The sequence below is a fragment of the Equus asinus genome, chromosome 7 (genome assembly GCF_041296235.1).
Source record: "Equus asinus isolate D_3611 breed Donkey chromosome 7, EquAss-T2T_v2, whole genome shotgun sequence".
NCBI lineage: Eukaryota > Metazoa > Chordata > Mammalia > Perissodactyla > Equidae > Equus > Equus asinus.
Window position 1 is genome coordinate 81926923 of NC_091796.1, and position 27408 is coordinate 81954330.

Sequence of the window (27408 nt, forward strand, 5' to 3'; positions counted from 1 at the left end):
ATCTAGCACTAGAACCACACAGCATGCTCACACTATGAGAGGCATAAAAACACTGTACAGCAGAAACTCAAGTACAATAGCAGAGAGAACCTAAATTTAATTAAATTGTTTTTAATTCTCACTTTTGTTTTACCATTTTCTGAATAAACAAGGTTGAATGTGAATATATACAATCCCACTGTATTCTTCATCACACTTCTATCCTAGAATTCTACAGGGAAAGTTACAAGAAAGTTACAAGAAAGGAAAAATTGCACTGACTGATCATACGCCCCTCCTCTCAAAAAACAAAAAAAGAATCATTTGTTCACGCACTAAAATCTAAGCTAAAAATGCCATATTAAATCATCATCACATTGAAATAGAATATTATACCTCAAGCACAAAGTATTTCATTTTTGAATGTTCTTTCTTTGATTTCTATTATTTCTTATGATGTGGAACTTGCTTTCCAGACTTACCGTGAAGAAACAATCCTTTTATTTGATCAAGTTAAGTAAGTGAAAAAATGTAAGGAATTCTAGACTCTCAGCATGGCCAAAGGATTCAGAGGCAAGTCACCTAGTCAATCCTCTCCTCAACCAATGAATCCTAAGAATTCTGGATTACATTAAAAATTGGCCTAACTGGCATAATTTGTTTAACAGGAAACAATTTATAACTTATTATAAGTTGTGTCACTGGCTCAGTGTTCCAGTTAGGCACTGGGCCAAATGAACAACAACAAAGTACAGCTTCATCACCAACAGTAAAATAAATAGGTCCGATACTTAACTTACAGGACTAATAAAATTCATTTTAAAGTTGACAGTCAGTGAAGTTAATTTACAAACAGATTCATGGAAAGGTAGAGAGAACATAGGGTTGGTTTCTTTTTTTCTTTTTAAAGCTACTTCTCAAAAGAAACATTCATTCAGCTCCTGTATAAACCTAGGTGTCAGTAAATTTGAAATGTGTTTATATTTCAGTTCAATTTTTTTTATTACTAGGCTACATATGTTAGGCTACTGCATTGCCTTATTTCAGAAAACTCTGCCATCTATGGCATTTTCAAAGAAAAAATTTTAAGAACAAATTTCAATCGCTAAAACTAAAAATTATTTTGCTTTATTAGCTGTCAGACCAAAGGTTTAAAAACAACAACAAATTAAGTCGTGGCTGTCCTAAAAACTGGTATTTGAGAAGACAACACTGTCATAGTTTGAATATGGAAGCTTTCCAGGCATATACTCCTCAGCCTTGATTACCATTTAGACCACGTGGTTCTCAACCAGGGCATCGCATACCCCATGGGCTCTTCAGATTGAGCAATACTCTAAGATTATGTACAAATCTGAATGTACACGTATCTGTACACTTTCTAGGGCCAAATTCTTCAACTTTCATCAGAATCTCAAAGGATCCTGGAGCTACCAAAAAGTTAAGAACCACTGATTTAAACAGTATTTCATGATCCTTATCTATTATCTGACTTCAATTTTAGGTTTCTGCCTTACTAGTTTTTATCTTTCTATTCATCTTGTCCACAAAATTCTTTTGTTTTGATACATAGCTTCTTTATTCACTCCTTAAAGATAATAATGGAAAACAAGAGCTTCATAAAATGAGGAGAGACCCTGTCTACTTAAAACTGCAGTCAAAAGTGGTTTCAAAAGCTGAACCCAAATATATGTAAAAAACATTAAAAAAAAAAAAAGCTACCTCTTCTGAGAGGTTTTTCTTTCAGTTACACAACAAATTTTATCTTTTAGTTGATCACCTGCCTTTTAATTGAGAAAACAACTGGTGAACTGAATTCAGGATTCAGCCATACTTACCTTTACCCTTTAAGGCATGTTAAGACTTAGATAAAAATATACATGACCATCACCTCTAACCCTACAACACACATATACACAGACTGACTTCATTAGGATGGTATTCCCTCAAGAATTAAACCTTTACTTATAGAACAAAATGGTTTTGCTCTGATATAGCAAGGACTGATTTAGCAAGGAACATCTTGATGAAAAAGGGCAGAACTGCTGAGAATGCTAGCCTACTTTTTACACCAACTTTCCTCCTCTAAGCATCTGCCAAGTGTGGGATGAGAAAAAGATGCTGGAATCTGAAGATAAAGACTAGAATAAAAATGTATTTGATTCCAAGAATTTAAAAGACAGAGACAGAAATGCTACTGGATAAATTATAGAAATGAGAAGGTTAAAACAGCTCTGTATCCCTTTAATGACAAGTAACTTCACAAATTATCTAGACACATCATCTCTCCAATTCCTTAGCCCTCTCTGATCTGACTCCTTCCTTTCCTTCACAATCCTCTCCCCTTATCCAAGTCATCAACAAAAGACATAAAATGTATCTTAAATCTGCTCACTAAATGTTAGCTTATTAAGGTATATAGCCCCTGCCTGCCTCTCTTACCTTGAGGGAGTACTCTCCCTAACTATGCCTTTCAGTTAACTGTAAGCTCTTTCCTACTTTGGGGCTGCTGTTTCCCTCTGTCTAAAATGCTTTCTCTCAGACCCTTTGAGAACTTCTGTCACTCACTCATACTTCAAGTCTCAATCTAAATGTCATCTCATTGATGAGGGCTTCACTTCTAAATTGTACCTAATTGTACCTTTTCTAAATGTACCTTCTAAATACCACTGTCTATAATTCTTTATTGTACAACTCTTTTCATTTCCTTCACATTGCTCTATGTTGTCTAACTACATTTGTGTTTCACTGCTTAAACTCTTTCTCAAACACCATCAGATGACTAAGCATCCATCCAATAAACTCTCTAACTTGCTTAATGCAGGAAGCTTTGGGTTCTGTTCTACCTAAAGTAATCTTAACTAATGTAGGTATTAATCTCCTCTCACCAAGAAGCTAAAACATCGGTCATCTATATAAATATGTCACAGCCTGTGCTATGAGTCATTACACCTACACAGTTCCTTTAATTGCTGATTAAATAAAACCATGTGTCCAACAAAGTATTGTGCTAGGTGCTTGAAGAATAGGAGGTAGGATAAGAAAATAGATTATTTCCTCCTGTAAGGTCTTGGATGGTATAAGGATAGGATGGAAGAGACAAAAAGAGGGCATTTCAAGTAGGGGATGGAGAGGAATGAAGCCTCATGGTATGTAGGTAAAAATGTATATTTTATCAAAGCTAAGACACCATCAATTGCAAGAGACACCATTATTTTATGTTCCACTAAAAAAGAAAAAAACGCTGCCAAAAGCAATAGTTAATTAATAATTGTTCATTGTGAAATATCAATAGTAAGATGTACCTCAATATGAGAGATGTTTCCCAGTTTTGCAGAAGTTTAAGTGTGAAGGAAAGAAGAGGAGGAGAAAGGAAAGGAAGACAAGGCAAAGAAGGGGGAGGAGGAAAAGAAAGAAAAAGAAAATTATCATTTCTGTTATTAACACAAAATCAGTCTTCCAGGAACCTCAAAAAGTCTCAATGATATGGAGTATTGGTTATTCACTAAAGTTTGGTATCAGGGAGGGAAGAAAAAGCCACTGAAAAGAGTGGTCACAGAGCACCCCTTGCTGTCTTGTTTCCATTTGCCTTGTATATCTTCACCTAACCCTTTATTTTTAGTTTTTCTAAATCATTTTGTGTGTCTTGTATAGAGCACCTAGTTGAATCTTGTTTTGTAACCCAAATGGAAAATCCTGGTTTTTTTGAAAGGCAAGTAAAATATACAAAAGGAAATCTTTTAAAATCCACATATTTCAAAACTCTGACTTGTGGATCATAGGTCATAACTTAAAGAGGCAAACGTAACTGAAAATCATAATAGCATATTAAAATTAAATACATATAGCTAATAATAATGAAAACACTCCATTTCAAACCTCATGAGCTACTTATAAATGTATAGCTTTAAATGCTTATATTTTAAACAAGGCTAGTAACTGGTGAGTTAGGCCTCTATCTGAAGGAACCAGAAAAAGAAAACCCAAATAAATTAGAATAAAATACCACTTCCAGTAACACCTTAGGCTAGATTATTCACCCAGTTCTCTCACTGAGAACAACTAAAAGTGATGGATACAATTTTATTTCAAAAAATATTAAAAGCATTAGACAGCTGACAAGATGTTAAAGGAATAACCAGACCAAAATCTATGAGAAAGCAGAAACTCAGAGATAAGTGGCATAATGAAACTGTTTTAGTCTTATAGATATGTGCTTATCTCAAAAAGCTGAGCTTCAGCTTTGATGATTTCTTGGGAGAGAAGAGAAGTCAAAGTTCAAGACCCACCCAACATGGAAAAATCTAACAGGAGACCCTTTCTCTGTAAAGCTGGGACTCCCATAAAGTTTCAACCTCAGGAAGAGAAAGAGTGAACCAGAAGTAAACCTAGTCCACCCATTCCTACATCTCATCCTTAAAGGACGACAAGAAAATTTGTCTTCCTATTACAGAAGAGAACAAGGATTCCGAAGAGGCTGTAAAGACAGCAAGCCCACACACCTATTTGCAACCCAAATCCACCCCATTTGGGTGGTCCAAAACCTCAAGGGATGAATTTAGTTGCCAAACTGTAGTGCCTTGAGGTATCTTGGAAAAAAAATAAAGTTAAATCCTCTTGAAGCAATGCACTTCCTTCTTGGGCCTCAAAGAATACCCACAAACATTTTTTCCAGGGAAAACAAGCAGTTCATGGCCAAAATCTCACACAGGATAAACGAAAAGAAATCTACTCTTAGGCACAGCATATGAAACCTCAGAAAACCAAGAAAGAAAGAGCAAAAGCAGCCAGAGATAAGAAAGACAGATACACTCACATGAACAACTATTAGGCAGCTGATTTATCAATAGTAACAATGGAAACCAGAAGGGAGTAGAATTATTTCTTCCAATGGCTAAACAACTGCCAACCCATAATTTTATACCTAATGAAATATCTACCAAGAATGAGGTGATAAAGACACTTTCAGACAAAAAACAGTTTACTACAGAAAATATCATTAAACAGAATACTAAAGAAAAAATATCTTCAGAAAGAAAGTGACCCAGATGGAAAAATCTGAAATCCCTAGAGGAATCAAGAGCACACAAAGTTGGAATTGACATCAGATTCAGAGGCTCACTGTCACCATTTTTTGCCATGTAGACTGAAGAGCAGAAAAGCCAGTTGACAGCAAGAGAGAAGGAAACAGACCCATAAAGGAAAGAGGATGAAGTAAGGTCCTAGTAGCATTGTAAGCCCCTGGTTCCAGTTGTTCTTAAGGCCTAATGAAATCCTGTCCCTGGAAATTGAGATATACCCCAGTGTCCTTATGTTAAATTGTGCTTTTCACTTAAAAAATGTAGAAAGGAGAAAGGCTAGAAATTAATGAAGTAGAAAACATACAATGGAGAAAATCAAAGTCAAGCACTGGTTTTTTGATAAGGCTAAGGAAATATATATTATATATATATTTCACATATATATTCCACATATAAAACCTCTAGCAAGACTGGTGAAGAAAAAAAGATAGAAGGCACAAAAAAACTGGAAATAAAAGAGGGAGAGAAATATTTAGAAGAAATTAAAAAAATAAAAAACAATGCTTTGAACAACTTTATGCTAAATACTTTAAAAATTCAGACAATGGGGCTGGCTCCATGGCCTAGAGGTTAAGTTCGGTGCATGTCTGCTTCAACAGCCTCAGGTCGGTTCCCAGGCGCGGACTACACCACTTGTCAGCAGCCATGCTGTGGCAGCAACCCACATACAATAGAGGATGACCGATAGAGATGTTAACTCAGGGTGAGTCTTCCTCAAGCAAAAAGAGGAGACTGGTAATGGATGTTAGCTCAGAGTGAATCTTCCTCGGCAAAAAAATAAAAATTAAAAATCCAGACAAAATGGATCAGTTGCTAAAAAAAGGAAACAACTTCCAAAAAACTGACCTAACTAGAAACAGAAATCCTAAATAAAACCATTTAGAAAACTGAATACATACCTCTCCTAAAAATACTAAGCCCACACTCCCCCACCTCAAATACTAAGCCTAGACAGAAGTTTAACCAAACTTTCAAGAAACAGATCATTCCAGTCTCATATAAATTCTTTCAGAGGTGGGAAAAAAAAGATTAGTCCCCAACTCATTCTTTGAGGTTGGCATGATCAGAATACCAAAGTCAAATAAAGACAATATAAGAAATAAAAATTATGGGCCAATTTCATCCATGAACATAGATACAAAAATCCTAAATGAAATATTAATAAATTAAATCCACTGTATATAAAAGCTGCCCACCATGATTAAGTTGGGTTCATTCCTGCAATGCAAGGGTAATTCAACATTAGTAAATCTATAAAGGTCATTCACCACATTAACAGAATAAGGGAGGACAATCATATGATCATCTCACAAATACAGAAAAAGCATCTGATGAAATTCAATACTTATTCTTCACACAAACACAAAATCTTAGCCAACTTGCAACAGAAATGTCTTTCATCTACAGAGTATCAAAAATCCGTAGCAAACGTTATTCTTAATGGCAAAATACAAGCAGCACTTCCTTTTAAAAATTAGGTGAAACATAAGAATGCTCACTATTAGCACTTGTATTGAATACTGGAAATCCTAACTAGCAGAGAAAGGCAATAAAAGAAAAGATGTAAGCATTGGAAAGGAGGAAAAAATCTGCATTTCCAACAGTTTAATAAAACAACTTAGTATGATGTATGATGACTGAACATACATCTATATACCAAAAAAAGCTTTTATCAGCAAACAGAAAATGGGTGGGGGGGGAGAATACACTATTTACAATAGTAACAAGAAATAAGGTATATAATAATTAAATCTAAGAGAAGACCTGAGAGATCTTTATGGAGAAAAAGGAAAAAGCCTTACTGAAAGATATTTTTAAATATCTAAATAACTAGAAAAATATACCACGTCCAAGGATAGAAGATTCAATATCATAAAAATAGAGAATAAATTAAACGTATGCATAGATTAAAAACTACACGGATCTTGGGCTCATATACAAGGCAAGTCACATTTTTTAATAATAGCTTTTGATTTTTTGCATAATGACTCAATTTACTCCCACTTATGGATATTTTTGCAATTGGCATAAACTTAGTTACTAATTATTGTAGTAATAGTTGATATGGCACTCTGGAATTCTGATAGCTGCAACGAACAAGTATGAGTGAAGAGCACTTGATCGGCACTTGGCTAAGTTCTAAACTGAATGTGCTGTGGTCCATTGGTTCAACGATCAATGAGTATACATATTCATCACAATGTCAGTTGTGATAACCGCTCCTGTAAGTGATGAAATGTTGCCAACATTTTACATAACACATAAGCGTTTGGTTCTTGGTAATTATCTGTGAAGATTACCACAACATCACCTCCTTAAAAGCTACCTAAGGTGCCGGCCCAGGTTTGCAGGTAAAGATCTTAGATGCGGACCTACACCACTAGTCAGCCATACTACGGCAGTGATCCACATACAAAATAAATGAAGACTATTACAGGTGTTAGGCTCAGGGCTAGTCTTCTTCGAGCAAAAAAGGAAGAAGATTAGCAACAGATGTTAGCTCAGTGCAAATCTTCTTCAGAAAAAAAAAAAAAACACCTAAAAATGTAGACATTTATTCTGAATACAAACTGCATTTACAAAAGGAAAACAGACAAAACACATTCATAATACAATGATCACACTGGGCCCAAAGGGTACCTCTAGTGGACCTATGTGTGGTCCTTATACATAAAATACCCTTCAACACGTGAGACCTATAAGCAATTGCCCAGTCTGCTTTACAACAGATCTCAAGTGGATCAAATGTATGATTTTCTTCAGGTCTAACTTATTCTAATTTAATTTTGATTATGTATGTTTTGTGATATCTTATATTGCTGCTTAAACTTTGCTTTGTTCAAATTTCCTAACAGAGAATTAGAAATAATGACCATCTGTTTTACTAGTTGCTAGGAGATGATAATATTAATATTTAATATTGAATGCTTACTGTGTGCCAGGCACTGTTATAAGTGCTTTGGACATATTAAATCATTCAATCTTCACAACAAGCCTATGAGGCGGATAATATTACTATCACCATTTTACAGATTGGAAAACTGAGGTACAGAAAAGTTCAGCAACTTTCCCAATGTCACACAAGTAAGTGGAGAAGCTTAGGGATTCATACCCAGGTAGTTAGTCTCCAGAGCCCAGACCCTCAATTACCATGTTATACTGCTTTCCACAATATTTAAAAGATACATGAAATTATTATGGACAAAAATCTCACTATTAAAAAAATTATCAGTAAGAGTTAAACAACAGTTAAGCAACATTAACATCAATACAACTTATCATATGTTGATACTTCACATCTATTTCAAAGTTTCATGGCCATGATTAAGAGTTTTGAAGTTGGACAGACCTGGCTCTGAATCTTGGCTGTGCCCTTTACAAGCTGTGTGACTTTGGACAAGTTTCGTAACTTCACCAAGCCTCAGTTTCCTCATCTGTAAAATGAGAATAATAAACATCTCACAAAGTTGTTGTTAGCAACACAATTACTGCTACATTACACTGATACAGTAACTCCAAACAAGATACAGGTACACAAAATAAAAGGAGAAGGAAGTTATTCATTTCCCCCAGAAAAGAGGACTGTATTATGATATAATGAAGATGACCACTCAAGTCACCACAGCAACTAGATCCACACACTAACATAGAATCACGATCCCCTCTAATTCATAACAAATAATTCCCCTAGATAAAAATCAAATGGCTAGAGGTAAATTACAGGATCTTTGAAATATAAAATACTGTATATACATAGAGAAAGAGACAAACAGATAAGACATTGTTTGTTGAGAAGAACTCCCACAAATCCCATTCCACACATCTCCTAAGACTAGTAGTATTCAAGGGGCCCAGAAGAGGAGGAGTTGTGTCAAGGAGGATCGATTCCTAGCATTGGTTGGAAGGAATTTTTATAAGAGGAAAACAGAAAGAAACAGACATGTCATCAAAGTAGGGTAGAAAATGGGCCTAGAGACATAGGAACACAAGGCAATTTATTTAAAATAACCTAGAGCATCTCCATGTTTAATGGCACAATCATATCTGTATCCCCCTTTTCATATGAACTAAAATTGAAAATTCTACTCATTTTCTTGTAACAAACAGTAGTTCTGCAAAATGTTAAAAATCTATTTGCTTGGAATTTGTATTTTTATTTTGCCTATTTCTTCCTGTCCCCAAAGAAAATACATGGCTGCTAAAAGGGTAAATATTACAGAACTACAATTATAGAACTAGGATTTAGCTTTCAAAATGGAAAATGCTCACAAAGAGAATATTCCGCTGCATATTAAAGATCTCTGATTTATGGAGAAAATCACACAAGCAAAATTAAGCTATGAAATGGTATACAAAGTTAGAAACAAGGAACTTGGGAAGTCCTTTAATTTAATAAGACAATTCAGATAAAATACTTAGAGAGCACCTACCATGTGCAGTAGAATCACAATACTACTCACTATTAGGTGGGATACAGAAAAGTAGTGACATAATCTCTAACCCCTAGGTTTTCACAATCAGAGAAGGCAATATAAAAAAACTACACGATGGAACACTGCGAATGTTTTAAGGACAAACTGCTATGTCCTTACGAGGGAATGAGATCACTGAGTTGAGAGGAATTACTTCATAGAAGATGCAGCATCTGAAAAGTGGGATTCTAACAACCTTAACTTCTGAATATAAAAACAATTTAAACTAAAAAGCTTTCCTCGTGTTATTACAGAGGTGCATATTGCTTCTTAATTACTATAGACATTTGTTGCTTAAAAACAAGGATATATTCTGAGAAATGTGTCCTTAGGCAATTTTGTCAATGTGCAAACATCACAGAGTGTACTTAAACAAACCTAGATGGTATAGCCTGCTATACATCTAGCCTATACGGTACTAATCTCATGGGACCACCGTCATATCTGCGGTCTGTCATTGACTGAAACATCAGTATGCTGCACATCACTGTATTAAGATGGAAGGTGGAAAATGAAAATGTACTAAATAAATCTAAGAAAATATTTTCAACAAGGAGTTGATAATAATAGCCATGTCTTCAATTGCCATTTACCTCCATAAACTAGCTTAGAATTTTATACTAAGAAACTTGAAAAATTAAGAGGAAAAAACCAACACTTGGAAAAACTGAGGTTATTCACTCATTCACTTATCCAACTTAAAAAGAGAACTAAAGAGGCCAGCCCGGTGGCACAGCGGTTAAGTGTGCACGTTCCGCTTCGGCGGCCCAGGGTCCGCCAGTTCGGATCCTGGGTGCGGACATGGCACCGCTTGGCATGCCATGCTGTGGTGGGCGTCCCACGTGTAAAGTAGAGGAAGATGGGCATGGATGTTAGCTCAGGGCCAGTCTTCCTCAGCAAAAAGAGGACGATTGGCAGCAGATGTTAGCTCAGGGCTAATCTTCCTCAAAAAAAAAAAAAACACCCTAAAAAAGTGCAACTGGGCATAAAATTAGCTCTAAGAATTAAGGCAAGACACAAAGGAACGTGAAACAAGTTATGTAGACCTAGCAAATAAAAGGGAGACTGTTTGTTCATATCTGTTTCTACCTCCGAAAGAGGAATTTATCATATGGATCTTTACGAAAAAGACACTAAAACCGAGTGTTTCATAATAAATTTACAAAAGATACAAAAATTCTTTTTGTAAATTTTATTGAAGTATAATCTATGTAGAAAGCAGCACACAAGTCGTAGGTACAGCCCAGTTACTTTTCACAGAGAAACACACTTATGTAACTAACACCCAAAGCAAGAAGACTACTCTCACCTCAGAAACTCCTCTTCCAGTCACTACCCCTTTGCCCCCATCAAAGATACCACTATCTTGACTATCTTAACTTCTAAAATCATAAATCTGTTTTGCCTTTTTTTTTTTTGAGGAAGATTAGCCCTGAGCTAACTGCTTACAATCCTTCTCTTTTTGCTGAGGAAGCCTGGCCCTGAGCTAACATCCATGCCCATCTTCCTCTACTTTATACGTGGGACGCCTGCCACAGCATGGCTTGCCAAGCAGTGCCATGTCTGCACCCGGGGATCCAAACCGGCGAACAACGGCCTGCTGAAGTGGAACGTGCGCACTTAACCACTGCACCACCGGCCAGCCCGTTTTGCCTATTCTTGAACTTTATAAAAAACAATCCTGCAATATGTACTCTTTTGTGTCTGTTTTCTTTCACTCAACATCATGTATAAGAGATTCATCCATACTGTTGCCCACAGATATAATCCATTCATTCTCTCGGATGGTATTCCATTGTTCACAAAGTTGTGGGGTTTTCTTAATCAACTCTTGATAAAAGCTGAGAGCATAATATTAAGATAAACTTCAATTAAAATTCCTATTTCAACAGTGTGTGAAATTAGGCAACTTACTTTGGAATCTCAATTCTTCATTATAAAAAAGGAATAGTAACGCTTAGATCATAAAAGTTGTTGTAAGGTTTAAATAAGAAACAAAGGTACAGGAATTGGCACAGAAAAGATGCCTTCCCAAAATATTAGTTCCCTTCTTTTCCTTTTCCCTCATCAAAATGAAGTTATACTACTGGTAGTCCTACATACACTTTCCCTTCACCCACGTAGTTCCCTCTACCTGGAATGTTTTCCTTTGCCATCTCTTCCATACTCAAATCCTACCTCTCCTTCAAAGTAATGCTCAAAAGCCACCTCATCTATCTCCCCTGCCAGTTCAACTATATTTTGCCCATGCCACTTAACATTTTCTATCTTGTGTTCAACTGCCTACTTGAGGAAAGAGAACATATCTGATTCATCCTCATCCTTCTTACTATACAATGCACAGAGTTTTGCACATAGCAAGCACTCAAATATTTGCAAAGTAAGTAGCATTATTCCAGAACTCTTGTTACCACCAAAGAGTGATTATGTCCATTCATACCTGGCATTTTAATAGTCAAAACAAGTTAAACTGTCACTATTGCTGTCTTTAGAATCTCAATCAAATAATTTTACAATAAATAATATTTCTATCAATATCTGCATTACCAGTAATATATCTATTTGTGTTAAGGTTACCCGTTTCTTTGAGGGGGTGATTTAGCAATATAATCTGAAAATCTTTCCCCCCCACCCCCCGCAAGGAAGATTAGCCCTGAGCTAACATCTGCCAATCCTCCTCTTTTTTCTGAGGAAGACTGACCCTGAGCTAACATCTGTGCCCATCTTCCTCTACTTTATATGTGGGACACCCACCACAGCATGGCTTGCCACATGGTGCCATGTCTGCACCTGGGATCTGAACTGGCGAACCCCGGGCCACCAGGGCAGAAGGTACGCACTTAACCGCTGCGCCAGTGGGCCGGCCTCTGAAAATCTTTTTTTTTTTTGCTTTTTTCCTCCCCAAATCCCCCCTAGTAGACAGCTGCATACTTTTAGTTGTGGGTCCATCTAGTTGTGGCATTGAAAATCGTTTTTAAAAAGGAAAAATAGGAATAATATTTTACAAAAATCCTATAGGATAATTTTGTTAAACAGCTCATCAATATTATTACCAAGGTGAGTTTTTATGAATGTTACCAGTCTAATAACAGAAATTATATCTTATATATAATATTACATATAATTTAGAATGACTTTATTACGTAAAAATAATTATTTAAATGACTGTATGTTCACTGTATACAGCTCAAAGATTTAATAAAGAACTTCTATCCCCCCAAAAATATCCCCCTTTAATAAATAATTGCAAAAATGGCCTTCAAATTTTCTTAATAAATTTGTAAAAGTACCTGTCTAGAACAAAGGCCATCGAGTTTTTACAAAGCACCCTTTTTAAAGAAAAATTATTAGTTATATAGGATATCCTTAAAATATCCATTTTATAAATGTTTAAGGAAATGAATATGAGGTGTTTAAGGTTACTAAACCCTGACAGTACTCCAGATAAAAAACAATCAAGTCCTTCTGTTCTGGATCTCAACAATTTGGAATTCTTCTGTTTGATCAGCATTTCCTTCGCTGCTTTACTTCACTTTCTCTAAAGGATAAGAATAATATTTTGTCCCCTTCAAGTTGTTTCAATCACAATCAGACATATGAAAAGAATATTTTAATTTAGGAATTTTTTGGTAAATTTTTATCTTTATATAACTTACAGAAAACTTGCAAATACCACCAATTATTTACATTTTACACTACTTGCTTTGTTACCCATTATCTCTCTCTCACACATTTTTTTCTGAACCAAGTTAGAGTGAGTCGCAGACACTACCATTTTAGCCCTCAATATTTCCAAGTATTTTCCTAGGAACAAGGAGGTTTGCTCAGATAACCACAGTACAGCTAACCAAATCAGTATTGTATCAAAGTTTAAATTTTCTATGATATAATTACAGTCCATATTCAAAAGTCGTTAACTGCCTTAAAAAGTCCTTTAAATCTATTGATTTCCCCAGTCCGGAATCCAATTCAGGTCATGCACTGCATTTAGTGGTAATGGTAATGTCTCTTTAGAATCCTATCATCTGGAACAGTTTGTCAGTCTTTGTCTTTTAAGACTGATATTTTTAAAGAAAACACAACAGTTATTCTGTAGAATGTCCCCCAATTTAGATTCATTTGATGGTCTCTCATGTTTAAATTCAGGCTACGCATTTTTTTGTAGGAATGTAACAAAGTAACATTGTGTCCTTCTCACTGCATCATATCAGAAGCTGCAAGATGCTAGTGGTTTCTATTACCAGTAATGCTAACTTTGATCAGTTAGTTGAGTGGTATCTGCCAGATTTCTCCACTGTAAAGTTACCGTTTTTCTCATTGTAATAAATACTTCATGGAGAATTATCTTGAGGCTACGTAAATATCATGTCCCTCAAACTTTCACCCAATAGTTTGGTGCCTGCAGGTGATTCTCGTGTGAAAGTACTATTATAATTGTTCTGAAATAGTCATTTTCTAATTCTAACAGTTCTACATTTATTTGCCATTTTAAGGAAGAACTTTCTCTTCTCTCCAACTTAATTATTTATTCATTCCTTTATTTATATTTGTCTGGACCCATAGGTTCTTATTTTTTCAATGGATATAATCTATAACTATATATCTATATAGATTATAATCTATATCATTATTCATTTGACCAGTAGAAGCTTCTCCAAACTGGCGCTCATTCCTGCTGCCATTGTCCTCATCATTCTTTGACTACCTTCTTACTTTCTGAAACAATAATACATTCCAGGCTCATAACCAGTTCTTCCTGGGATCAGTCAATTCTCCAAAGAGCTCTGGTTTCCTGTTAACGGAGAATGGTTTAGAAATCAACAAATTGGAGTTAGTTGTGTTCACTGTTGTGGCAGAAGTAACTGCTTCTAGGCCCCTTTGGCAAACAAAGCTGAAATACACATACATACATAAATGCATATGCACACAATTACATATGTATACATATATACACACATCTATATGAAAAATATATAAATGTACACATGCATGTACATATATTTCTCTACTTTTATATAAATAAATATTAACAACCATGACTTCATAACCTCCAATTCAAATCCAACATCACAGAGTTCATTTTAGCATTCTCTTCCATATATAAAACTCCCTTCTCCAACAATGAAAAACCTGTCTCCCATTATCTTCAATACACTTATTTGTTTGTTCAGTCCTAGAAGAGATAGAAAATAGTTTCAAAATTGCCAATTCATACCATTACAAAAAACCACCCTACAAACTAGGGTTTGTTATTTTTTAATACAGCCATGCATCACTTAACAATGGGGATATGTTTTGAGAAATGCATCATTATGTGATTTCATCATTGTGAGACCATCATAGAGTGTACTTACACAAACCTAAATGGTATAGCCTACCACACACCTAGGCTCTATGGTACTGATCTTGTGCGACCACAGTCGTATATGCAGTCCTCTGTTGACTGAAACATTGTTATGTGGCACATGACTGTAGTTCTTTCTTATCTTGAGTTTGAAAGTATACTATCCTCAAAAGTTATTTGGGGTACCTATCTTTCCTCCTTCCGTGTGGTTATCTTATTCATTTGAAACACAGGTTCATTTTTTTCTGTTTATATTTTAGGGTTTTATCCCCATCTTTACTGATTTTCTTTTTTTTCTTCTTTAGTATCTAAACCATTAGCACGGCAATGTTCTCTGATATTTTGAATTGATGGCATATGCATTCCTACTAAGGTTCTCTCTCCCAGAAGTTGCAATAGAGCTATATAGTTTAGGAAGTATATTTCCCATAAGAAATGAGCCTTCTCGTAGACAACTACATGTATTCACCATCACTCCACTCAGGCCCTCTAGATATAGAAAGAAGGATAAAATGAAATGGGTGAACCCTACTCCAGCAACATCACAGATCATTACTTGTAAGATGTTTTTTAAACTGTGCTCCTCAGAGATGCCACGAAGTGGAAAAGGGCAGGACCCAATGGGTAGAACTCCAGTGGGTAGAACTCCAGGTTTCCACCCTGACTTCAATTAGAGCTGCTACGCTTTTATTGGTATGTTATATTGGGCTTCAGCCTAAGATTTTGTTCATTCAACTCATTCAGCAAGTATTTACTGAATGTCTATGCTGTCCCAGGCACTGTTCTAGGTGCTTCAGTGAACAAAGTTTCATGGGACTTAAATTCTAGTAGTGGGAGAGACAAACTATAAACATAAGTAAATTACATAGTTATTTTAAAAGATAAAAGTTATGGAAAAAATTCAAAAAGATAAACAGGTTCAGAAGTTATCAGGGTCAGGGAGAAGGAACATGGCTGCAGTATTAGATAGTGTTTAGTTTAGGTCTCATTGAGAAAGGAAAGTTTCCTTTTACGTAAATAATTGAAGTTTGAAAGTCATTAGGAGAGAGGAGCAGCCCAATTTTCTAGTTGATGCTAACCCTGTGTCTACAGGTCCAGGGACAGGCCATCGGGAAGAAAGACATGAAACATTTCCCATCCTTCTTTCACAGAATCTTATGCCAAAATCTATGTTTAGGTTGGTTTTTCTCAATTCAGCTCCTCTATTTTGTAGTTAATTAAATATTCCTCCTAAATTCTGGCAAAGGGCTTTCCAACAATCTCAATTTCAGAAATATTAAATTTTTATTTTTCCTCAAACTATTTTAGTGGGAAATTGGTACAGGCAATATCAGAGCTGTTAATCCCTCTTTTAGACCTTTAAACTACATAAACTTTTATCCTATCCAAATCACACTATCACTTTCCTGAGTCTACAATCAGCAAAAGACTAAGATATCTAATCTTTCTCAGTTGTACTAAGTCATATCCCTCAAATCCTAGACAAGAAGTTTGTTAGAACCTAAGTGCAGAACTATATAATAATCATAGTAATATTTAATCAGCCTTTACTGTGTGTCAGCTATTGTTTTAAAAGCCTTATGTGAATTACTTCTTTCATACTTCATAACAACCCTGTGAGATAAGTACCATCATTACCACCATTTTATAGATGAAGAAATTGACATGGAGAGGTTAAATAATTCGCTCAAGGTTACATTGCTTCTAAGTGGCACAGCTGGGATTAAAACCCAGGCATTTGTGTCACAACTGTGCATATTAAACTGATTCTCAAAAAAATCTTTACATAACATGTATTAAATTTTATCTTGCTAGATTTAGCCAATACAGCTTACAGCGGAAAACAACTGGACTTTAATTCTGTCATCCAACATATACACTATTTTTCAAAGTTTTAACACAATATTTGATCAGCATGCCATGAAGAAGTCCAACCAAACTATTAATAAAAATGTGAGCAGGAATATTAGCAAATCAAATCCAACAATGTATAAAAATAATTACACACCACAACCAAGTGGGATATATCCCAGGTATGCAAGGCTGACTCAACATCTGAAAATCACTTAATGTAATCCATCACATTAACAGATTAAAAATGAAAACTCACACGATCATATCAACAGATGTGGGAAAAAGCATTTTACAAAATCCAACATCATTAATAAAAACTCTCAGTAAATTAGGAATATAGGAATAGGAATTTAGGAATTTCCTAAACTAGATAAAAACCATCTACAAAAACCTACAGCTAACATCATACTTAACGGTGAGAAACTAGAAGCCTTCCTGATAAGATCAAGAATATAACAAAGATGTCTCCCCTCACCACTCCCTTTTTAACATCATATTGGAAGTCCTAGTTAATGGAATAAGATAAGAAAAGGAAATAAAAGTTATACAGATTGGGAAGGAAGAAATAAAACTGTTCACAGATGACATGATCGTCTACAGAGAAAATTCAAAAGAATCAACAACAACAAAAAAATCCTTTAGCTAATAAGCAATTATAGAAAGGTTGCAGGATACAAGGTTAATATACAAAAATCAATCACTTTCCTATATACCAGCAACAAACAAGTGGAATTTGAAATTAAAAACAATACATTTACATTAGCACCCCCTGAAATTAAATACTTAAATATAATTTTTAGGGCAAATCTAACAAAATATGTACAAGATCTACATGAGGAAAACTACAAAATTCTGACAAACAAAATCAAAGATGAACTAAATAAATGAAGAGATAGTCCATGTTCACGGACAGGAAGACTCAATATTGTCGAGGTATCAATTCTCCCCTACTTGATTTACAGAGTCAATGCAATTCCAGTCAAAATCCTAGCAAGTTATTTCATGGATGTTTACAATCTCATTCTAAAGTTTAGAGCCCCGAAATAGACCTACATAAATATAGTCAACTGATCTTTGACGAAAGAGCAAAGGCAATAAAATGAAGAAAAGACAGTCTTTCAAACAAATGGTCCTGGAACAACTGGACACCTACATGCAAAGAAAACGAATTTAGACACAGACTACACCTTTCACAAAAATTAACTCAAAGTGGATCACAGACCTAAACGTAAAATGCCAAACTTTAAAACTCCTAGAAGATAACATAGGAAAAAACCTAGATGACCTTGAGTATAATAACCACTTTTTAAATAGAAGACCAAAGGCATGACCCATGAAAGAAATAATTGATATGCTAGACTTCATTAAAATTAAAAATTTCTGCTCTGCATAAGACACTGTCAAGAGAATAAAAAGACGAGTTACAGAATGGGAGAAAATATGTGCATAAGACACATCTGATAAAAGACTGTTATCCAAAATATATTCAAAGAACTCTTAAAATTAACAATAAGAAAATTAACAACTCGATTTAAAAAGGGACAAAAGACTTGAACAGATATCTCAACAACGAAGATATACAGATGGCAAATAAGCATATGAAAAGATGTTCAACATGTGTCATTAGGGAACTGTAAATTAAAACAACAATAAGATACTACCACACACCTATTAGAAAGACCAAAATCCAGAACAGTGACAACACCAAATGCTGGAAAGGATGTGGAGCAAAAGTAACTTTCATTCATTGTTACTGGGAATGCAAATGGTACAGCCACTTTGGAAGATAGCTTGGTAGTTTCTTACAGAACTAAACATACTCTTACCATATGATCCAGCGATCCCTCCGCCTTGGTATTTACCCAAAGGAGCTGGAAACTCATATCCACACAAAATCCTACACAGAGTTGTTTACAACAGCTTAATTCATAATTGCCAAAACTTGGAAGCAACCAAGAGATCCTTCAGTAGGTGAATGGATAAACAAACTGTGATACATCCAGATAATGGAATAACACTCAGCACTAAAAAGACATGAGCTATCAAGCCATGAAAAGACATGCGGAAACCTTAAATGCATACTACTAAGTGAAAGAAGCCAATCTGAAAAGGCTACATACTGTATGATTCCGACTCTGTGACATTCTGGAAAAGGCAAAACTATGGAGACAGTAAAAAGAGTGACAGTGGTTGCCAGGGGCTAGAGGGTTTTCAGGGATATACAGTGAGAACACAGAAGATTTTAGGACAGTGAAACTATTCTGTGTGATATGTTAGATACCTATCATTAGATATTTGTCAAAACTCACAGAATGTACAACATCAAGAGTGAACCCTAATGTAAACTACGGACTTTGGGTGATGATGATATATCAACGTAGGTTCATTGCTTCTAACAAATACACCACACTAGTGCCGAATGTTCATAGTTGGGGAGGTTGTGTCTATGTGGGGGCAGACGAAATATGTGAACTCTGTGTACTTTCTGCTCAAGTGTGCTGTGAACCTAAAAAACAGTCTGTCTAAAAAAAAATGTGGGGCCAGCCCGGTGGCGTAGCACGTTTGTGTGCTCCACTTTGGTGGCCTGGGGTTCAGCAGTTCAGATCTTAGGCATGGACCTATGTACCACTTATCAAGCCATGCTGTGGCGTCCCACATATAAAGTAGAGGAAGAGTGGCACAGATGTTAGCTCAGGGCCAATCTTCCTCAGCAAAAAGAGGAGGATTGGCAGTAGATGTCAGCTCAGGGCTAATCTTCCTCAAAAAAAAAAAGAAAAGTGACCAGACCCAAAGAGTATACTTATAACAGGCCAAAAAGACTTCTTTCCAGGATCAAGGGGCAATAGAACCATATATGTTTGCCCTTTATATAAAGTATTTTACCTAGTTATTAACTCACCCACCTGAACTATCAAACAGCCCATGTTTCTAAATCTTATTCAAAATGTATCTCAAAATACTACTATTTCCTCTTCCTATATCAGACAAAAATGTCTAAGTGCTGCTTTTTTAACTTAGTTCTAGAATGATTTTTTTTTTGCAGTTTGTAAAAAAACACTGTGATTTGAACCAGAAAACATATGTTCATTCACTCAACAAATTACGTATTGAAAACCAATTGCAGGACAGGTACTCTTCTAGACTACAGAGATAAGGCAGAGAACGAACCAAAGTCCCTACCCTTCTGGTGGTGTATTCTAATTGGGGAGACTGTAAAAATAATTTTAAAAATATATAATATATTGTAATATGAAGAAAAATCAAGCAGGGTAAGAGGAAAGAGGGTTGGGGTTGGGGGCTGGGTGGGAAAGAGGAGGCTCTTTTAAGCATAACGGTAAGAGATGGCTTTAATATTATTAGGTTAGACTTGAGTAGACAGATCTGAAGGTACTGAGTAGTGAGAGGGCAAGCCCAAGTAGACAGGTGGGAGAGAGCACTCCAGGTCAAAGGAACACCAAGTGCACAGATTCTGAGGCAGAACTATGTTCAGTGTGCTAGAGGAATAGCAAGGAGATAATGTGGCTACAGCTTATTAAGCGAAGGAAGGGTAGAGGAAATGAGGTCAGAAAGGAAGCCAAGTGCTTCAGAGGCTTTCACAGGCAATTGCAATTACTTGGGCTTTTATTCCTAATAAGTTGAGCACCATAGGAGGGTTCTGAGCAAAGAAATAATGAGATTTATATTTTTAAAGGATCACTTTGGCTACTGTATCATAAACAGATCATAAAGCTGGAACCAGTTAGGAGGCTATTAAACTAATCCAAGTGGGAGATGATAGCAGCTTAGACCAGAGTGACTGCAGTGGAGATAGGTCAGAGAGATGGTCCACTTTCTATTTGTGCCCCCAGTTCCACATCTGGAACAACAGTTGCAATAGAAAGCACCAAGTAAATAAATTTACAATAATCCCCAGTCATTTTCCAGGACCTTTGCAAAGTGGTAGGATTCTGGATATATCCTTTTTTTTCCCCTGAGGAAGATTAGCCCTGAGTTAACATCACTGCCAATCTTCCTCTATTTTATATGCAGGGTGCTGCCACAGCATAGCTGATGAGTGCTGGAGGTCTGTGCTCAGGATCCAAACCTGTGAACCCAGGCCACCAAAGCGGAGTGTGCTGAACTTAAGTGCTAGGCCATAGGGCTGGCCTGATTCTGGATATATCATGGCCCCAGATTCTGGATAGATCTTAAGAGTGGAGCTGACAGGATTTTGTTGATGAATTGGATGTGCAGAGAGAAAGTGAGGAGTCAAAGATGATCCTAAGGTTGCTGCCCTGAACAACTGAAAGAATGGAGTTGCCATTTACTGAGATGCAGAAAACAGAAGATGGGGCAAGTTGAAAGGGGCAAATCAGGAGTTTGGGTGTTAAGCCTGATAAATGCAAAAGTTTATGAATGAGATAGTCATATGTCAAACTAACTTTTGAAAATGGCTAGCTCCAAGTCTAGCATACATGTTACGTTCACCATTAAACAGTCCTAATCTCCAAGTCGGAATGTAATATCTCCTCCCACTGAATCACTACTTTTTTTGTTTATTATAGCATTTATTATATTTTATATATCATAACATAATATGTATAACAGGCAGCCCTGGTGGTCTAATGGTTAAGATTTGGCATTCTCACTGCCGTGGCCCAGGTTCATTTTCTGGTCAGGGAACCACACCACCTATCTGTCAGTTGTCATACTGTGGCAGCTGTATATTGCAGCGATGCTGAAAGCTATGCCACTGGTATTTCAAATACCAGCACAGTCATCCATGGTGGACAGGTTTCAATCGAGCTTCCAGACTAAGACAGACTAGGAAGAAAGACCTGACCACCCACTTCTGAAAAAACTGGCCAAGAAAACCCTATGAATGGCAGTGGAGTATTATCTGATATAGTGCCAGAAGGTAAGAGGATGGCACAAAAAGACAGAGCCGGTTTGCGCTCTGCTGTACAGGGGGTCACTAGAGTCAGAACAAGACTCAACGGCACTAATGATGTGGTATTATAACTACTGGTGTATGTCATGTTCCCATAGATGAGAGTGGAGTTCATCATGGTTTATAATCATATGATAACAATAAAAATAACCATCATGCATTTATCTTTATCACTTATTAAGAGGATATTTATCAATTAGCTCATTTAATTCTGTCTTTAATCAACCTCAGTACCTAATTTAGAACCCTGTCTACAAATGGCACCTAATATATTTGTACTAAATAAATAAGAAGGTAAATAGTTGCTTTACATATTTTGGTGCTCCTGTGTTGGGTGCGTATATATTTATAAGTGTTATGTCTTCTTGGTGGAGTGTCCCTTTTATCATTACAAACTGCCCTTCTTTGTCTCTCTTTATCTGTTTTTCTTTGAAGTCTACTTTGTCTGATATAAGTATGGTGACACCTGCTTTCTTGTGTTCACTATTAGCTTGGAGTATTGTCTTCCATCCCTTCACCCCGAGTCTGTGTTTGTCTTTGGGGCTGAGGTGTGTTTCCTGGAGGCAGCATATTGTTGGGTCTTGTTCTTTAATCCGTCCTGCTACTCTGTGTCTTTTGATTGGAGAGTTCAATCCATTTACATTTAGAATGATTATTGAAATGTGGGGGCCTGATGCTGCCATTCTATCCCTTGTTTTCTGGTTCTCTTGCATTTCCTATGTTTCTCGTCCCATGATTTTTGGACTACCAATTCAGGTAGGTAGTTTTCTATATTGGCTTTCTTCTTATTTGTAATTTGTGTCTTTATTCTTGATATTTGTTTAGTGGCTACCATGTGGTTTGTGTAAAACATCTCATAGATGAGATAGTCCATTTTCTGATAGCCTCTTATTTCCTTAGATTAAGTCGTTCCATCCCTTTTCTCTTCCCCTTCTAGGTTGTTATTGTCCTTCTTGTGTTGTGAGTTTGTGGTTAAAATGACAAGATTATACTTATTCTTGGTGTTTCCCTTCCTTTTACCTTTAACGTTATATTTAGCCTTTGCTAACCTGTTCTGATGGAGAGCTGCAACTTTCTGATTTTGTCTTTCTACTTATCTCCTTTGCTCTGGGTTTTGTAACCCCTTTCCTTTTTTCGTTTTTTCAGGTATGAGGGTTTTCCTGAGCATTTCTTGTAGGGGAGGTCTTGTGGTGATGAACTCCCTTAACTTTTGTTTATCTGGGAAAGTTTTTATTTCTCCATCATATCCGAAGGATATTTTCACTGGATAGAGTATTCATGGCTGCAAGTTTTTGTCCTTCAGAGTTTTGAAGCTATCATTCCACTCTCTTCTAGCCTGTAGGGTATCTGCTGAGAAATCTGCTGACAGCCTTATGGAGGTTCCTTTGTAGGTTATTTTCTTCTGCCTTGCTGCCCTTAGTATTTTCTCTTTGTCATTGACTTTTGCAAGCTTCACTACTATATGCCTTGGGGTTGGTCTTCTTACATTGATAAAGTTTGGAGATCTATTAGCTTCTGCCACCTGGAGCTCCATCTCTCTCCCCAGGTTTGGGAAGTTCTCAGCCATTCTTTCTTTGAACAGGCTTTCTGCCCCCTTCTCCTTCTCTTTCCCCTCTGGGATACCTATAATCCTTATGTTGCATTTCCTAATTGAGTCGTATATTTCTCAGAGAGTTTCTGCCTTTCTTTTTAGTCTTAGTTCCCTCTCCTCTATCTGCAGCATTTCTATATTCCTATCTTCCAAACTGCTAATTCTGTCTTCCATATTATCGACCCTACTGTTCAGAGTCCAGATTTTTCTTAATCTCCTCCATTGTGTTCTTCATCTCCAACATTTCTGATTGGTTCTTCTTTATAGTATCAAGCTCTTTTGTGACATAGCTCCTGAACTCGTTGAGTTGTCTATCTGTATTCTCTTTTATCTCACTGAGTTTTTTAATGATGGCTATTTGGAATTCATTGTCATTTAGGTTATAGATTTCAGTGTCTTCAGGGTTGTTTTCTGGGTACTTGTCATTTTCCTTCTGTTTCAGAGATTTAATATATTTTTTCATACTGCTTAATGGCGTGGATTTGTGCCACCACATTTGGATAGTTTAGTTACTGCTTCCACTTGCTTCTACTGGGGGGGGGGGGGGTGGGCAGCAGCTGTGTAATCTGTTGCTGACCAGACCTGGGTCCCTCCTCATGATCACAGTGGCCCTGTGGGGTCTCTCGTCAGCTGTGGGGACAATCACAAGGGGGCCTTGGGTTGCCGGTGCCTACTGTCACAGACCGCCTAGACACGCTCCCTCCTTAGGGTCTGCAGCGGTGTTATGGGCTTTCACAGTATCCGGGAGCAGGTTCACCTAAACTCGCAGCTCTGCCATCATCAGGGCATGCAAGACCTCACTTGTCCACTATGGGCCACAGCAGAGCTATGGGTAGCTACTGCAGCCTGTGGTTAGTTCACCAGCTGTGCTACTTCTGCCCCAGGGCCTTCCAGCCTTGTGATTGCCAGGCAGGGCCTCTCCACTAATGCCGAGTAGAGGCTTCCCCTGTGGCTGCTGTGGGACCGTGGATTTTCCCACTGGGGTACGGAGCAATCGCGGAGGGCTTAGGTAGGGCTGTAGTCACCTGTTTCCACTGTCACGCCACTGATGAACACAGATGCCCACCCTTGGTGCAGTGGTGATGCTATGAGTGTGTCAGCCAGAAGAAAGTTGCTTGCAGGTACTAGGCTGTCTGGGGGTCAGAGAGTTTTCACCTATCTCTACCTCCTCCCGGGGGGAAGTTTGTCCACTTTCCGATGTATAGCAGCATGGGTCTCTCAGGCGTCCTGAGATGCTGTGTGGATATCCTTAGTTGACTGATGAATGTCCAATTAGTTATAGTTCGAAGCGGGAGAGACAAAGAAAGCTGCTCACTCTGCCATGTTGCTGATGTCACGCCAGTAAGATGGTACATAAATAACTCTATCTTGGGACAGAAGGTGAATTAGAGTCAGACCAATGATCAGATCAGAATTGGAAGAAACAGGAAAAAGAGGATAAGAAAATCCTTAATAAGGCTTACAAAGCTTGGCATGATACAGCCCTTGCCTATCAGACCAACCACACTGGCTGTGTTTGATGCCTTAAACCTGTCATGCATCTTTTCACCTCAAGGTGTCTAATCCATAGTTCTAAAAACCTCTTACTTTTCCCTAAATTAATTCTATTCATCCTTCAGAGCTCTACTCAAATATCACTTCCTCAAAGTAGCTGTCCTTGACCACCCCCCTTCACCTGATCTAAATCTCTATAATAAGCTCATAATACCCTGTACTGCTCCTTTACTGTTTATCACAAAATACACAATTAAGTACAGTCATGTGCTTAATTTTGGTCACTGATGGACCGCATATACAATGGTGGTCCCATAAGATTAGTACCACACAGCCTAGGTGTTTAGTAGGCCATACCATCTAGTTTGTGTAAGTACCCTCTATGATGTTCACACAATAACAAAATGGCCTAATGACACACTTCTCAGAAAGTGTCCGCATTGTTAAGCAATGCATGACTATACTTAATACCTCTCTTCCCTACAAGAATATAAGCTGCATGAGGGCAGGATCCTCATACGTTAAGTTCACTGTAATGATTAATATATGCTTAAAACTTTATAATATTTCTTTATTATTTTAAATGATTAATAATATAGTTTAATAAATTATTTTATATTAAGTATAGACATCATTCCAAATTATTATAGAGTAGATTGTATCAGACAAATTCTCCTGACAAGAAAAACTATAAAAACTGGATTTAAAAACAAAAAAAATAAACAAAGAAGGCAGCTAGGATGTGAGAAGTCAAAATACCAGAGAAAAAGGAAATGCAGAGTCAAGCCTGACATTCTCCACTACTTCTTCCTCCTGAGGCAACTAGCTGCAGACTAGAGCTTTTCAAAAACCCATAGGATTTCAGAGACAGGAATTAAAGTTCAGGTTTGAGGGGCTAAGATTCAAGCAAACAGGCAAGCACAGAAAAGTGAGTAGTGCTTTTGCCTTGAGGGTATTTACTGAATCCTAACCTGCGTGAAGTCAAGATGCCAAAAACCAAGCACAGTGCCTATTTTAAAGCAAAAAAGGTAAGAAGAGCTTTTGGCAGTCTGATAGTGATAGGAAAAGAAAAACTGCAGTACAGGGCCTGCCAAGAAGGAGAGGTCCTGGCAAACACTCCAGGATTCCATTTGATACCTATGAAGGCCAACACTCTTGGAGCAAGGGGAAACTGGATTTAAACCAGCCCTTAAGAAGCCTAAAACAAAGCCTCAAGTCATCTGAAGCCTGTGTTGGATCAAGGTCATCTGCTCCTACTTTTAACTAGCACTAGAAGAAAATTAAATCCTCTCTAGAAAACACTATCATCATCAAGAGCCTCTATAATTCCTTAGACACAATGTCTCACATTCATTTAAAAAATTACCAGGAATGCTCAAAGACAGGACCAAATTATGGAAAGCCAACAGAAAAAGCACACAACGAAAAAAAAGACCAAAAGGAGATCCAGATATTGTAATCATCAAACACAAATTTTAAGATAATTATGATTAATATGTTTAGGAAAATAGATGACAAAATGAGAATTTCACCAGAGAACTGGAATCTATAAAAACAAACAAAAAAGAATTAAATTGAAATTCTAGAACTAAAAATCACAAATATGAAATTAATAATATGAAATTAATTATAAAACAAATGCCTTTAACAAATTAATAATATGAAATTAATAATAAAACAGATGCTTATAACAGTAGATTGGATTCTAAATGAACTAGAAAACAGGTCAACAGAAAATATCCAGATGAAAGACAGGGAAAAAAAAGGATAGAAAATACAGAAAAGCATGAGAGACATATGGAATGCAGAGGAAGATCTAACATACAGAGACATATGGAATGCAGAGGAAGATCTAACATACAGATATCTAGAATCCCAGAAGGAAGAGTGTGCAAGAGTGGGGCAAAGGAATATGAGAAGAAATATTTCAAACCTGACAAAAGACATCAAGCTACAAATTTAAGACAGTCTATAGAACTCTTGCATCTTAAATGTAAAGAAAATCACCTAGATGCATTATTGAAAAATGCTGAAAATCAAAGATATTGCTTCTCTAATGAAAACAATAGAGTCAGAAAACAATGGAATGATATATTTAAAAGGCTAAAACAAAACTGTCAACCTGGAACTTTATGCCCAATGAAAATATCCTTCAAAAATTAAGACCAAATAAAAAATGTTTTCAGACAAAAACAGAACATTCACTACCAGCAGACTCACACTAAAAGAAAGGAATTATCTATGAAGAAAGAAAATAATCTCAGAGGGAAGTATGGTAACACAGGAATGAATCAAGAATACTATCAAGAGGAAATATCTGAGTAAATTAAATAACTAGGGATTATTTAAAACAATAAAATGCAAACGAAGCCCAAAAAAAACCCCAAAAGGGAAATGATAAATAGAATGAAAGGGCTGTAAGCTCCTTGCATTGTCCTGAAAATAATAGAAGACAGTGTGCAAAAATGGCCACAATAATTCCTTCCATTCCTTACACATACTTCTTTACAATGTGACTTTGCTACTCTTCCTATCAAGAGGTGGAATCTATTTCTCTACCTCTTGAATTTGGGGTTGGCCATGTGACCTGATTTGGCCAATGGGACATTAGACAATGCGATATTGTTTTCAGACTTGCAAGAGACTTGAAAGAACTTGCACAT

General features: G+C 36.6%; 1 protein-coding gene across 50 annotated transcripts in view; it reads right to left on the minus strand.

Annotated features, from left to right (window-relative positions):
* Nucleotides 1–27408, minus strand: part of NUMB (NUMB endocytic adaptor protein) — a 179911-nt gene that overhangs the window by 85220 nt on the left and 67283 nt on the right. For 30 of the 50 annotated variants that reach the window (XM_070513997.1, XM_070513976.1, XM_014835638.3 and 27 more), the window contains one exon: nt 8410–8494. The exons of the other annotated variants lie outside the window; for them this stretch is intronic. The gene's annotated coding sequence lies outside the window, so the exon portion shown is untranslated. The remainder of the gene's footprint in view (nt 1–8409; nt 8495–27408) is intronic. 50 annotated transcript variants of the gene reach the window in all.